This window comes from Taudactylus pleione, unplaced genomic scaffold (assembly GCF_031769625.1).
Source record: "Taudactylus pleione unplaced genomic scaffold, aTauple2 ptg000276l, whole genome shotgun sequence".
NCBI lineage: Eukaryota > Metazoa > Chordata > Amphibia > Anura > Myobatrachidae > Taudactylus > Taudactylus pleione.
In genome coordinates this window covers 4133113-4148254 of record NW_028284678.1, presented here as the reverse complement: position 1 = coordinate 4148254, position 15142 = coordinate 4133113, and positions in this window count along the sequence as shown.

Below are 15142 nucleotides of genomic sequence, written 5' to 3'. Positions count from 1 at the left end.
CCCGGCAAATACATATTGCAGCAGCTGCCGGGTCTGGCTCTGTTTGTAAAAAATAAATTTTTGGGGGGCCGGGGGGGGTTTTCTGGGTACTCAGAAACCCCCCTACATGCGCTAGTGCAGTCAGTAAACCGGAAGCACATGCGTTTCACAGTATCCATCGGGTGGAATGCATACAATACCACGGGGATTCTCCGACCTCGGACAGACATGGGGACGGGGTGAATCCATCACCGTTAGGAATTATGACCTCAGTGCATAAAGATCTATGCCCAACTATAGAGCATATATCACTGTAAGGATGGTATATTATATTCACATCAGGCCAGCCGACAGGAACCGGAAGTCTATGCGTTACACATGCATGATGCAGTGGAATGCAAACAATATATGTATACATAGTCCTTATATTTAAACAAAGGGATTTCTATATGATAGTCAAAAATGTGATATATGTTTATTTATTCATTTATTTAATTATTTTTATGAATTTAAGTTATGTTTTAGTATATTTATTCCCCTCCAGTAATCTACAATGAATGAGAAGGGAGGGGTATATAAAGGTAACAGTCAGTACAGCCCTATACACCTTGATAAAGGCTTTTTTAAGCAGAAACGCGTTGCTGGTGGAATTGTGAGGAGGTGACTGTCCATACTGGGCTACAGCAGGTAGATTCTTGGTCCCAGGAGGTGTGCTGTGTAAAAGTTATACTGAACGCTTGATGGTGTTTGTATACACCTGATCTTGAGGTACGCTGATTCACAATTGTTTTAATTAAGGAAATTTGCCTCTTAATAAAACTGTATCACACTATTTGCAACCCGTCTTTGTTCCCCTTCTTATCATTTGAGGAACAAGGGATATGCACGCTGGTGTGAGAAGAGGATAAAGTGGCAAATTTGATTGGGCTGACTGTCTGGATTTTAAGAAGTTATTTCTACTCTTAGAAATACCCGGTATCTTGGGAACGGGGAAGTTCTCTCCCTAATAAGTACATTTTTAGAACTTTTTTAGTCCATGTGTCAACGGACATTTGTAATATACTATTAGAAGACTGTGATCCTCACTTAAGGTTATGGTGATGTCATAATCATCACACGTTTGCACTTGATGTGCAATCAAAAATTGCACATGCCCTAAATATTGCCCTATGTCCCAGATGTAAACAGTTACTAACTTAATTATTGCACATATCCATGTGGATCATGATTGCATCCAGTTATATTGCACATATATTTCTTTCAGTGGTATTTTGCCTTATGAAAAAAAGCACAATTCATGAAATTTCAGTCTAGTACTTAACAACAGTTAGCAGCAATGTACTCTATGGTAACATCATTCATGGTGTTATTAATATGATCTAATGATTAGGTTTAGAACACATAAATTCAAATATATTGCACAGTTATTGTTTATAACAACAGTCTAAATAATTGATAAAGGGGACCATGATAGTTGAAGATAAAACAGTCCACATAAACCAATCTAATCTGATAATATTATCATGTGGCATCATTAATTAATTAACCCCATTATTAAATAATTTAAAGACAGATCACTTTATAAATGATATATAACAGTAAGACACTTTAAGTGTTCCTCACTTCTGCTTTCACCAGTTATTCGATTCCTATGTATTTAACTGGTGATGAGAGAGTGAGGAATCTAGTGTCTATAGAAAATATAGTACAGTGGTATTCTGTTTAGGGTCTTTGTAGTGGGTGTTAGATAATCCCTGGTGCCAATTTGGTATTGCAAGGGTTAAATTCACCCAGACCACTCAGAAATACCATCAGAAATAATCAGAAAAATAATAATTTTTGTAGCCTGTAAGTAGTGTTTATAATATCAATTATTCGGTTCTCATATTAGTTTCATTTTTGAACATTCACAATACCCCATGTAAGCAGTAGAATTAATTAATACAGAGCGCTGCTCCTTTTTACCACGTCTGTATGAAGCACTCATTTATTACCATCAGCGCAGGGATAGAAGTCAGCGTGCACAGGAGGGATCCGTCAGCTTGTCTGGTAGTTAGCCCATATGTGTGAGGCTGGATAGCCGTGTATGGCTGTACACCAGCTTGGGGACACGAGTCAGCATGCAGGAAGAAGTTTGACAGCCTGCTGCCGGTCAGCTGATTGGGCCGATGTCAGGAGGAAAAATAGTATGAATGAGGTTGATGTGCGTTTCGCAACAATTCACAGGTGGAGGAAAGGGGCACTTTTCATTCCAGGTTTAAATATATGTAGCATCTGCTCACCTTTGATACTGGTTGGTGCTTAGTTACTCTGTAATAAATGGATCTTTATCCAGATGTGATCTTGTCCTAAAGTGTTACCACCACCTGAGTGATATGGGGGTCTATTTACTAAGCCTTGGATGGAGATAAAGTGAATGGCGATAAAGTACCAACCAGTCAGCTCCTAACTGTCATTTTTAATCACAGCCTGTAAGCTGACATGAGTTAATTGGCTGTTACTTTATCTCTGCTCACTTTATCTCCATCAAAGGCTTAGTAAATCGACCCCATGGTATTTACAAATTCTTCTAGTGTGTAACTCAGGAGAACCCATAAACATAAGTTCTAGGTGTGGTGGGAAGCACATTATTTTATCAAATTAATATGACACAGTGCACAAGATATGTAAGAGCCACTTAAGGGCACAGGGTTTAAGCTTTTTTAAGTTATACATATGAATATTTTTGAAATGGAAAGGAAATTAATCTCCTCTCAAGGTTACTAATAATAATGCAATCCCAACTAATTAAGGCTCGTTGGTCACAAAGTTACACAGAAAACAGGACTTTCATCTTTGTGGGTCACTCTTTACATGTAAAACTTAATTTTCAATACATCAAAAAATAATAAAACATAGTGACCAAAGACAAATACTGTACTAGACAGACATAAATAGATACAATAAAAAATCCAAGGATATAAAATCCAAAAATATCAGTCATCAAATAAGTATGTATAAGTGAAAGATTTACATATTGCTCATAGTGCAGTTACAGCTAATTTTAGGTAATTGCCAAAATTAGAGTAGTTCAGCATGTGATATCTCCAAGGTAATGCCTATTTAATTATAAAGCTCTTTTGTCACCCAGTAGGACTAAGAACATGCAATTTTAGCTAACACAATACTACCTAATCAGTTCTACATTTCTCCTGTATCAAAATGGTGAATGAATGGTACTATTCAATTACCAAAACACTGTTATCACTTTGCCCCATATAAATCCCCCCTTCCTTCTAGATCCTATATATTGATAATATTAATTGTTTAGGTGAAATTCACCATAACCTAAACATTATCTTATATTTGGCCTCATTTATCAACAAGTTTTATCATATGCAACAAGTGTTAAAACTGGTTGTGTATGATAATGGTGCTCCAGCCAACCAGTTCCTAGCTGTCATTTGTTTGAAAAGTGACAGTTGGGAGCTGATTGGCTGGAGCACCGTTATCATACGCAATGAGTTTTAACATTTGTTGCGTATGATAAAACTCAGTGATAAATGAGGCCCAATACCCGTAAATCCAAACCTTAACCACATAGTCCTATTACTCATTCACATAAGAGTTCTTAATAACTAAATATATTAAACAGCAGTTTGAAGTAAAGAGCTGCGACCATAACTTTAAGGTGGTGCACGTGTTTCCATTATTCTAGACCTGGGTCATTCTTCTTAGTCCACAATTTGTCTTTTAGTACATTTGATGCATTAACAGCAGATGTAGACAACTGCAGAGCTATAACTAGGGCTGGGCAAGTGGTGCAGAACCTAAGGGGTGGCACCATTGGTACCCATGACATCTGCATTTGGTTTTCTGGGGAGCTGAAAATAACTCTGCAGCCTAGGCAGCTGCCAGAGAGCTTCAGAGTCCACTTTCTTCCTAGTACCAGCGGCCCCACCCTATTTTTGTGATGTAATTATGTCACATGCTTAGATGGAAGATTATCACACTGCTACTGTTCTTGGCTTTGATGTGAGACACTTGACAGTCTCTTTTGATGATAACGCAGCATCTTGTACAGGTTTATGTACGTCTCTCTGATGCTGTGATTTGCCTTCTGTAGTCTCTCTCGCTGTATGTCCTGATTTGTACAGAAGTATCTTATTTAGGATTTCTGCAAAACTGAGTTAAATAATTTCCACTGTAAAAACATTAACTAAACCTTTTTTTCTCAGTCACTATTATAAAGAGATACAATCTGCTGCATTCATCTTAGGGAGAATTAAACTGGTGAGGGTGAAATACTGAGCTCCAAAATATTAACACTAAAGATCAACTGAATTTAGCAATCAGCATCATTTTTCTTCTCGTTACAGTTGTATGGATTTCCAATATACTGTAGTACTGTAGCTGGTAATTTACAACTGTGGGTTAACTGCTGGCAAGCAGGTCTTTTATACTTACTCCACTCCGCTATCTGTCATAGAAAAAAAAGTGGTTGATTTATTTAGATGAAAGGCATGCACGGAGCTAGCAAGTGGAGAAATTAGATGGAACCTTGTGCGGTATCAGAGTAGCAGCTATCACCGGGGTTGTCAGCCCCATAGCCTAGGCTAATTAGCAATATAAAAAATTTAGAGACAGCATTTAATAATAATGTATACTAAAAAATAATTGAATATTGGATGGCTTTAAGGAAAAAGAATACACAATTATTACAAAGGCAATTGAAATTAGTCCTTAAATATGGACCATGATATCCACTCAAATAAATATTTAAAATATATGAATAATATTATCATCAGGTAGAATGGGTATGCGGAGCTAGTAAGGTCTCAGCTGCTTAACTATCATTACAGCAACAAGACAGTTCTCCCTTTCCTTCTCTGCTCTCCTACTCACTGTCCTGTATTTCAGAGAGGAGGAGAGCTAATCTCTGACATCCACTACAGCCCATCACTCAGCACTGTCTTCTCTCCACCTTCTATTTACATCTTAGTGGTGGCCATCAGCGACTATAACATAGATGAACGACGGTTTTAAATCATTTGTAAAAACCATTGATTGTTAACCATCAATAGTTGAATACTACCATTGTACCAGCACCACAATGCTTTGATAACATTGGACATCACCATCGATGGTTCAGCAACAAAAGCAAAAACACTTGCCATTGGTCATCAAGCAAACATAGTTGCAATCCATCAATGGTCGATGGCCATCACATGCCATCACATTTTATTTTTCTCTCATGATCAGACTCCACATCACAGTTTGGATAACTGGAGCATTTCCCTCTCCTGAAAGTAACTAATATCTATCCCAAACTGACCTGTCACAGTCCCATTCAGCTATATCTTCTCACACCTCAGTCTCATACTCATACAGTCTCATACTGTCAGTTTCAGAAGCTTCAGGGACACGTGATCATTGTTATTCCAATGGTCATGCTCAATGCTCATGCTCCCTACAATTGGAGCTGCCATCTCCTGCCTGATAAGGATTAATGTGTAATCAGCTGAGGTCTTATCTGGCCATTTCCCAATCTGTTTAGTAGGCATTGTCTATTTGGACCAACAGCCTAGCTCCGTGGAAAATGCAAAGGGAAAAACAAGGTGGTATCATGTTGCCAGATTAGTTCAGCCAACAGCAATCCTTTCCCTGGGAAGCAAAGCCTGATACCAAGAGGAATCAAAAGTATTATAAAAACCTAATTCACTAGTTAAATCTACCACTGCTAGCTGTGTGGAGAAGGGTTTACTGTTTGGCTGCGTTCTGCTCACACTGTGTCTATGCACTGTGGGCCTGATTCAGACCTGCTCACGAGCACTATGCGCTCACAAGCGGGTCGATGGTGGCCCAGTGCGCATGCGCATGATGGAGATGGCTCCGTCATGCGCATGCACGAGACCCGGATAGCGACGGGCAAACCATCACTCTGAGTCTCGTACCAAAGGGGGCATGCTGTCGATGTTGAGTGACAACACACCCCCTTTGGTGGGCAGGCCGGGGGCATGGGTGCCCAGATGAAGGCGTTCCCATGGGAATGCCTACCGTCTGGGGCCCGCCCCACTGACATCACAAGTGATGTCAGTGGGAGTGTTTTCGGCTCTGGTAGAGCTGAAAGCACTCTAGGGCTTGCGGCAACGAGACCCTACCACAAGAGTCTCATCGCAAGCCCGATGGTCTCAATGGTCTTGACCATCGCGACCATCTTCCTGGCCGCTCACTATAGCTGTGGGTGGTCACCTACAGCTATGCATGCGGCCAGGAGGCCACTCTGAAAAACAAGAGGGACGGCACTGATTCAGAGCGAGCGCTCTGTCAGAGCGTCCGGCTCTGAATCAGGCCCTGTATTCCCCTCTCACTTTCATCAGGATATTTACCAATAAACCTACTGTACTTATATTTATACTTTCACTGAATTACTTTCACACCTTTTGTTATTGTGCCTTTACATGCATAGGCTCTTTATATCTCTTCTTTCTTGATAATTTTATTGTTTGTTACTTTGCTTTATAAAATGTTTCCTTATTGTACAGCACTGCAGAATATTTGCTGCTTTATAAATACAGTATGAGAAGGATATTACCATTTAAGTGGAACGAAATAAGAAAAAAAGTGCAAGTTGTAAAGCTCATTGGATCTGATTGAGATTTGGTAATAGAATAATGCCCCTTTTAGACTTAAGATCTGGGAAATTGCTGGGTCTATCAATGCAGAAAATACTCTAGCAAAGAGCAGGGTCATGGAAGCAGTGATTTGTCCCAGTTTATGTGCTTTCATATATAGCAAAAACCCGGTTTGCGCTCTATGGGCTCTATTTATTAACATTATTTTTACTAAAATAAAGTGAAAAAGGGTGTTTTCACACCCTTTTCACATTATTTTAGTTTCACTTGTAGTTATTACAGGGCAATTGGAGTAGAATTAGTAAAATTCTACTCCAACCCCCAGTATCACTTATTTTTAGTAAAGCAGATCGCATTTCCCATAATTGTAATGGGAAATGTGATCTGTGTGCAAATTACTAAAAATAAATTGTAAAAAAATACCGGGGGAAGCCCTGTGATAATAACGCCACATGGAGGTGGCGTTATCCAGGGTCTCCCCCGGTTACCGGGCTCCCACTCTGCTCTAACGGGGAGAGCAGAGGCGGGAGCCGGTACCAGTAATCAGCTGTGTCATCTAAGTTTACCGCAAGCTGATTACTGTAAAAAAAAGAAAAAAAAATTAAACTTTTTTTTTTTTCCTTACCTGAATCCAGGGACCGGTGATCGGGCCTCCGGTGATGGCTCCTCTCTGGTCAGCTGGTCTCCAACAGTGCACTGGGGCCTGGTCATCAGGTGATCGGGTCCCAGTGCAGTATGGGAGATCACCTGATCGGGAAGCCCGGAGAAGATCACCGGAGGCCAGGAGGATGCAGGTAAGTGTAATGAAGGGAGGGGGGGTCGCGGGGGGGGAGGGGGGGTCGCGGGGGGTCCACAATCGCGGGGGCGGGGCTTAGCGCCAGGGCGGGGCTTAGCGTCAGTGGGGGGGGTAGTAGCGGTGGTCGGTCGGCGCATGCGCGGGCTCTTAGTCACAGTATTTTTTCCAAAAATACCGCGACTAGAGTGCGGATGGGATCCGCAGGGACAGAGCTTTATCGCAAGCTCTGTCCCTGCAAGGGATTTATAGTAAATCCCTGTGATATTGCCTGAATTCGCAATGCGAATTCACTCGGTAATATCACACTACAATCCGCATTCAATATGCGGATTGTAGTAAATAGAGCCCTATGTGTGAAAGGGGCATAATACAGAGCAAGTAACTGTGTACTGTACCTGGACAAACTATGTTGCAATGTAAGGGGTGCAAATAAAAAAAAAATTGGATGCAGGGTAAATGCTGGCTGCTTTTGCATGTAGACCACAAACACTGGAAAGATTTATTATTGCACTGCAATTTATATTTCAGTTTGGACACGCCCTTCCCAAATTTAAATCTCTCATCACATTTTATATCTGTCCCACCTGCAGTGCAGCATGGTTTTACCAAGGTGTAAAGTTACAGTACTTGTTCTTTCTTACTAGGGATGAGCGGTTCCAGTTCTCTGAGAACCGGACCCACCTTAACTTCATGATCTAGGCTCGGAATAGAGTCTGACTCAGATCCAAAACGAGGCAAAACGTCATCATCCCGCTGTTGGATTCTCGTGGGTTTTGGATTGTATATAGGTCCCTCTCAGTGGTGATTGGTGCCATTTGCTTGCTGATTCCCGGACTGTCAGGCTATTCTCCGTCCAAGGGGAGCTGTGTTGTTCAATCCAGGCAGGGTGTGCTGTGCACTGTCCAGGAGGCTATGTTGCCAATCAAGGGGTTTGCTGTGCTGGGCTGTGTTGTCCAAACCAGGAAGGGTGTGCTGTGCTCTGTCCAGGAGGCTGTGCTATTTATTATTGCTAATCCAAGGGTGTGCTGTGCTGTCCATCAAGGTGTGTGCTGTCCAGGGTTGTGCTGTAAATCCAGTGTGCTGTCTGTCCACAGGCTATATAAAAAAAGTAACTAAAAGTTTTAAAATATAAGTAAAAAAAAAAAGTTTCAAATATTTTTGTGCTATACCCTACACTGTGATGTTGTATGCCGTCCTGTCCCCCAGTGTATCCAAAGCACTGGGACACTGCTTACCATATTGTAAGTGATGCTGTAGGTTCATCATACTGCAATGTATAATACGTAAATAATTGTGAGTAACTGTCGGTCAGTAATACCGCATATTAATATTATTCATACAAGTATTGTGACGCTGTTGGTCAGTAATACCCTACAAGTACTGTGACACTGTAAGTGGTAGTGCAGAGTATTATTCATAAAAAATATTGTGACACTGTAAGGGTCAGCGCAGTGCATTCACTAAAAATATTGTGACACTGTATGTGGTAGCGCAGTGTTTTCATAAAAAATATGTGACACCGTGTAAGTGGTAGCACAGTGTATTAAAAAATATATTGTGACACTAAATGGTAGCGCAGTGTAATATTCAAAAATAATACTCCGTTGAGGAAGCGTCATTGTGAAACACGCGTCTTGGACTGGAGGTTCCCGCTGTGCACAAGCAGGATACCCACAGCAGCACGGTGTAACGCCGCTCCCTTAAGCAGACATCATCACTTTTTCATTTGAACATATGGGTACCTTTATTTTTATTCTGTTTCCCTTCCAGTATGTAGTGTGAACGAGTGTTTGATAGCGGGATATGACTCTGCAATGCCAGAGGTAACAGAGCCACTATCCATCACAACTGTCACGTATGCAGCATGATACTGTCTTTCTTCATATCTCTCTATACAGAGTCCTGTTGATCACTAACCACCAATACCCCATGGCATATTATTAGCAGCAGCATACTGTAGTTCCCTGAGCATATACAGTGTTACATCTATCTATTCTCTTAACCCTGTTTTTTTCCTATTGTATTTATTCCTCCTATAAATACTCTCTATGGGCACTCAAATTGCAGATTTTCAGGGAAGGTTCCTGCAATATATTTATCAGGTCCCTTTCTGCTGATTCAGTACAACAGCAGATGCCCAGTGCACTCATTCTCATCCCTGAGTGTATGGATAGTACACTCATGTATTATTCACTGCCAGACATAATGATACGCATCAGTTGTTATCCTCACTCTGTTTGTATGTACCTTATCTTGTCTTTAATCTGTACTTTGGCACTTTTGTATGGTACCCCTCTATGTGAATCAGACAGAGAATAAGCTACATTTGATTTGTATTGGTTTATTCACTGACTCCTTTCATTAATTCCCGGTAATATTGGGATTTATCATATGTTTTCTCATATTTTTTCATTTGGCTAGTGTGGAACCCAGAGCAATATTGTATATTCGTGTTCTATTTTGGAGACCTGTTGACTTATGCTAAAACCATATTGCACTGGAATATGCAACATCCTCCAAGGACATGAGATCAATGTAATTATTTTACCTCTGAAAAATGTCAATGTGTATTCACTATATCATTTGGAAAGATATTTCTGATGTATGCATATCCCTTGCTTGATGCTATCACTGATTCACATTTGAAGTTATTTTCTGTTTATGGTACCTGGTTATTGAATGCAAAAAATCCTCCAGGGATATGAGTTTGATGTTTGCTATATCTCTGGAGTATAAGTACATATTTTGAGTGTACCAATAGGGATTGGTGTCTGTGTATCACCGTGACTGCTATACATGATAACTGGTTATTATACCATTATTAGTGGATCATTATATTAACATATTTCACCAGCTTTCTTCTTTTTCTTTTTAAATGTTATTATTTTATCGTAATATCTTGTCTGTGATGTATGAAATCAAGAATTTCTCACGTTTAATATATATCTAAAAAAGTTATTTTTTATGTAATAATATTTTTCTTTATCTGTGTCCCCCAAAAATGAGAGTCTCTTTTTCTTAAAGTTGTTTCACATGTAGAAGATTACAGCACCTGCAATAAATGTTGAATTTGTCCTGTCACCAGCTGAAGCAAGACATAGTTATGAGGTGGAACTCCACCCTTTATATGCTTCAGCTAAGTGGAATATACTTTCTGTGTTCTGCAAAGTGCTGAAACCTTTCAAAGTAGTCACCTGTGAAGTGAGTTCAGACATTGCCACCTTGAGTCATGTAATTCCCCTAATTAGACGGTTGGAAAAGCAGCTTGAAAACCTGAAGGAGGAGCTTAAATGAAGCGATTCCGATAAGTATGTTGAACTTGTAGATCAAGTTCTTTATTCGCTTCGCCAGGACCCAAGGATTATCATGATCTTACAATCTGATCAATACATTTTGGCAACCGTGCTGGATCCTACTTCATGTTTTTCTTCCCAGCAGACACAGATCTGAAAAGATGCAAAGAGATTTTAGTATGGAAATTGTCAGTTCAAGTGGCATGTGGTGCAGTGATGGTTCCTCCTTCAGTTTCTCCAACAAGTGCGGCTTCAAGAAAAAAATGAATCTCTCCCAAAAAAAGACCCAATGGTGATGCAGATGAGTCAACATAACCAAGTTTTGACATCTGGTTGGGTCTAAAAGAATTGCCTACAATTAATGAGACCTCTATCATGACTTCACCTGATATGGTCACCATTCAAAGAATGGTTGAGGACTATTTTAATGATAGCGTCCAAATAGGCATGTCAGATAGCCTGTTTCACTACTGGCATAAAAAAGGCTATTTGCAGGCGCTTGCACAAACTGGCTTTGCCTTACTTGAGTTGCCCACCCTCCAATGTGTACTCAGAAAGAGTTTTCAGCACAGCCGGGAACCTTGTCAGTGATAGCGTATGTGGCTACTTCCTCAAAATGTGGAAAAGATTATGTTCATCAAAATGAACTACAAATTTCAAGAGGAAGACCTTTACGCCAAAACACATCCAAAAATTACAGAGGCACCTAAGGCTGTAATGGTGGATTCCAGCAGGGACAAATTAATATTTTATATATTGAAGATGATGTACACACTGAAGAGGGTGAGGGGTGAGGGATGAGGGTGAGGAATTGGATGATGATGGTGACAACATCTCACCTCTGTAATGTAAGTTTGTGCATGGAGAGATCATTGCCAGCAATGTCAGCTGCACATTGGTAGCTTGTTTTGTGAAGGCCCAAACAAACCAATCACTTCAGCCACAATTGGCAGACCCTGAAGTGATTGGTTTGTTAAACTGCGTATGTCCTGTTTACTATATACAACATAAGGGTGAGTGGAAGGGCCCAAGGACAATTCCATCTTGCACCTCTTTTCTTTGCATTATGTGCTGTTTGGGGCATTGCTGCTTGACATTTTTAATGTTAGAGTTTATTAAACTGCCATCCTGTCTGCCACTGCAGTGCCACTCTGTGTCATGTTGGAAGCTGAACTGCCATGTTAGTGCCGCTCACTCCTGTCGCATAGCTTAGTCAGCCAGCTAGCTTGATGCAACCTTTTGGCCTAAACTGGATGAAATTAATATTGTGAGCTGTGAGGTGGTCAAAATTGACTGGAAATTACTGGAAATACATGCTATTGTGGTTAATAATACTGTAGGAATATAAACATACACAAATTATGTGATTTTAGCTGTTTTTATGAGTTTTAAAAAAAAAATACAGATTCAAAACCAAAACTAAAACACGCAAGGGTGGTTTTGTAAACCAAAACCAGATCCAAAACCTTGAAGGAGATAAAGATCCAAAACTAAAACTTACTATATTCCCAAATCTGAATTAGGTTCATTGTTGGCCTGATTTTGAGGTGGGAGTAAAGCAAAAAAGAGGAAGTAACTGTGCACCTTGGCAAAACCATGTTGCACTGCAAGTGGGGCAGGTTTAAAATGTGCTGAGACATATAGGGCCTAATTTAGATTTGGGAATAAAGCACCTGATTCATTGTGAATCGCATACGTATGCATTGCAGTGCGCGTGTGCCAGCCAGTATTGCGATTGCACTGTGATCATGTACACAGATACAAAGCCATCGCAGAGTGAGTGACGGGATGTCAGCGTTTGGGGGTGGTGACAGGGGAGTAGTTGGAGAAATGCAGACAGGCCTGTCCATTTGAATGCCATTTCCTGGGCATACATAAATTAGCCACTGCAACGGCTTTCACAGCTTGAGTACTCACTGTGTGTGACAAGAGTTGCAATTTCTAAGACAGGTCAGACTTGCTGTAATTCTGCGTGAGGGGCCAATGTTACTCAATGTTATTGATGTATACTTAGGACTGCAAGGTCTTACGGATGTGTGAAAGTGCTAGTGGGCGTCTCCATGCCAGGTGAGCCACTGGAAACATTTGCATATTTTTGCAGCAGAACTGTGTGAGTTATGAACGCAGTAGCGATCCATAATGATAAAGGCCCAGAGTAAGATTGTTTGTCAAGGTTCACAATTACTTGCTCTATGTTGCACTGCAATTCGTACAAATACATAATTTTTTTTCCATGTAGGGTAAATAGAGGCTGCTTTTACATGTAGCCCACAAATTACGGATACCTTTATTTTTACAGTTGTAAAGCTCATTGGGCCTGATTAAGATTGTAGATTCCACAGAATACAAGCCCAGAATGTGTGGGACAATGCAACTCTTAGATATAGTCATACAAGAATGGGTTCTGCTGAAATGCCTGCCTATGCTGTAAAAGTAGGTAGCGGATATGAGACCCTTCACCTCACAACCACCTTGCTAACTAATATGTTGTGAACATTCCTTTCTACAGATGAACACAACCATGTCTGCATCTTGGTTTGGGAGAAACATCAGATGTCTTGAATATTCACCTGCCTTAGGTACACAATCTCTATCATACAGATCCTTCCCAGCCAATTCCTTCTCTTTTGATTCTTAGGGGCAGATTTATCAAAGATTTGCTATAGATAAAGTACAAATCAATCTACTCCTAACTATCATTTTTCAAACACAGCCTGTAAAATGACATAAGCTTATTGGTTAGTACTTTATCTCTCTCCACTTTATCTCTCAAAAAGCATTGATAAATCTCCCCCTTAATGCCAAGACCTCAGACTAGAAAAAGAGGCAACCAATTTATCTAACAATGCACTTTCTTATTGCCATGAACTGGGCAAGTTTCAATGAGATTGTCCATAAAACACTGTTGTTTACAACGTAGAGCTGGCTATCATACAGTATACAGCCTGGACCTATTGTCTTTGACAGGAAGAACCATGGAGTACCATGCTAGTTAAAGATCCTGCTGTCCAAGAACCGCCATTACAATAGTTCAACTAGAGTTGTTCTCAACCAGCAGCTATCTATGAAACAGGAGGCATAAAGGGCCTGATTCAGAGATGTATGCAAACCCAATGGTTTACTAACATCCCTGATGGTTCTAGGTCTGCGAAGACACAGGACCCATTTTGCGCATGTGCAATATGGGTCCTGCATGCTCGATCATTGACCTCCCTTAGCCGCAGCATTATTGGCATGCTACAGAAGTTTGGGGGCGGAGTGGGGGCAGCGAACGGAACTGTTCTCCAAAATGGGGGCATGTCTACAGACTCTGCACTCAGATCGCAGATGCACCTTGCATTTAGTTGGACTGTACTGCACAGCTGCTTCCTAGCGGCTGTGCAATAACACCCATGTCTAAATCAGGCCCAAAGCCTCTGTGGCAGCTGGATTCCATATGGAAATCCCACTTTCAAGGAACTATCTGATTATGAGGTCATGAAAATTGGCAAAAGTTACATGTGGTGGCAGGGCCATAACTAGGGGTGTGCGAGCGGTGCGGCCACACAGAGTGCAGAGCTCTGTGGGCAGCACCACTGCTCACCCAAGACCCCTGCATCTGGCTAGCAGATTGCCTTTCCAGGTACCCTGCAGCCAGGATCTCTACAGCAGTGCCGCCTGGAGTGTCCTTAGGTCGCTTCAGACATGCACACCGCTGCTCTTACAGCTCCTCGGAGCATCCTGAGGATGCTCTGGGCATTGCTATAATTCCTGGCATTTGTGGCCTCGCAACTCTGTATGACATCACACGGAGGAGGCGTGGCCTGCATCAGACAGCAGGAACACTACAGTTCTGCGTGGAGGTGGGATTATAGATGGTATCCATTTATAGATGGTAACCACAGTTGGTCAGCTCTTTCCCAGCATGTTACTGGGAAAGAGCTGACCAACTGTACTGTAAATGTGAATTTACCCTCAAACATGAAATTACATGTATTTCAATATTTAGCCTAATACATTGACCAAACTGCGCTTGCATTTTTTTCCAATATAAGAGCTCATCAGTTATATGACTGTGTATGTCAGAAAGTCTGTAAAGACACTGAAAAACAAAACTACATAGTGCAAGGCATTTAGCAAAAATAGTTTAAAAAAACATATTTAATACCAGACAAATAGGAGCTGATTCTGAGTTGGACCCATCTCTTTTCCCAGATGCAAATAGTGAATATCGGCCTACAGAGCAAGCACGGAAGCGATATAACACATTTTGCATATCTCTGGAAATTTTGGGGATTTGTGCCTAATCGCTCTTTGCATGATGTGGGCGTTTAGTGGTGTGACCGAACTGTTCTTGCTAGTGTGAGTGTCATGGGAGTGTTGTGGGAGAGTTGTTGGCATATAGCTAGATTTCCATGCTGTTCTGATTCATTCATATGGAGAAACGAAGCCTGTTTCTGACAGATCTCTTGCACCTAGGA